The sequence below is a fragment of the Echinops telfairi genome, unplaced genomic scaffold (assembly GCF_000313985.2).
Source record: "Echinops telfairi isolate 266 unplaced genomic scaffold, ASM31398v2 ScPeMD7_7420;HRSCAF=8458, whole genome shotgun sequence".
In the NCBI taxonomy this organism is placed as follows: domain Eukaryota; kingdom Metazoa; phylum Chordata; class Mammalia; order Afrosoricida; family Tenrecidae; genus Echinops; species Echinops telfairi.
In genome coordinates this window covers 11,042,133-11,043,364 of record NW_022111320.1, presented here as the reverse complement: position 1 = coordinate 11,043,364, position 1,232 = coordinate 11,042,133, and positions in this window count along the sequence as shown.

The window sequence follows — 1,232 nt, the reverse complement described above, 5'->3', positions numbered from 1 at the left end:
GAGCATGGAATATTCTTCCATTTGTTGAAGTTGCTCTTGGTTTCTTGTAATAGTGTTCTGTAGGTTTCCTCATATTGTTCTTTTATTCAGGTATATCCCTAGATAATTTAATTTGTGCTTGGCTACTGTGAAGGGTACCAACTTTTTGATCTCTTCTGTGGTCTTATCCAATGCGTATAGCAGTCTGATGGACTTATGTTTGTTGATCTTGTATCCTGCCACTCTCCAAAACTTCTCTATTGCTTCCAGTAATCTCCTTGTGGAGCTGTTTGGATTTTCCATATATAAAATCATATTATCTGCATATATTGATAGTTTTACCTCTTCCTTCCCCAGTCCAATATCTTTGATGTCTTTTCTTTGCCTTATGCTGTTAGCTAAAACCTCCGGTACGATATTAAATAAGAGTGGGGACAAGGGGCATCCTTGTCTCATCCCCTTTTTCAGTGGGATTGTATTAGTTTTTCTCCATTGACTACCAAGTTGGCTGTGGTTTTTCATATAAAGCTTGTATTGTAGTGAGGAACTTTGCTTCCATTCCTATCTTCTTAAGTGTCTTAAACAGGAATTGCTGTTGCCTGTTGTCGAATGCTTTTTCTGCATCTATCAATATTATCATGCTGTTCTTATAGGTTTTCTTGTCAATGTGGCAAATGATACTAATGGTCTTTCGTATGTTGAACCATCCCTGCTTCCCTGGTATGAATCTCACTTGATCATGGTGAATTATTTGTTTTATATACTTTTGTATTCTATTTGTTAAGGATTTTTGCATCGATGTTCATTAGGGATATTGGTCTGTATTTCTCGATTATTGTGGGGTCCTTGCCTAGTTTGGGTATCAGAGTTATACTAGCTTAATAGGATTTCAGGAGTTTGCCATCTTTTTCTATGTTCTGGAAGAGTTTGTATAGGATTGGCATTGTAGAATTGCTTTGTAGAATTCTCCTGTGAAGCCATCTGATCCAGGGGACTTTTTCTTGGTAATCCCTTGATAACCTTATCTATTTCTTCTATTGCTATGGGTCTGTTGATATTCTTGACGTCCTTAGGGGATAGTCTAGGGAGCGATTGTTTTTCCAAGAATTTTTCTGTCTTCCAAGCTGTTGAATTTATTGGAGTAAAAAAAGCCTTCTTAGTACTGTGTAGTTATCCTTTTAATTTCATTAGGGTCTGTTGTAAAGTCCCCGCTTTCATCCCTCATTCTTGCTATTGACATTTGTTTCCGCCTT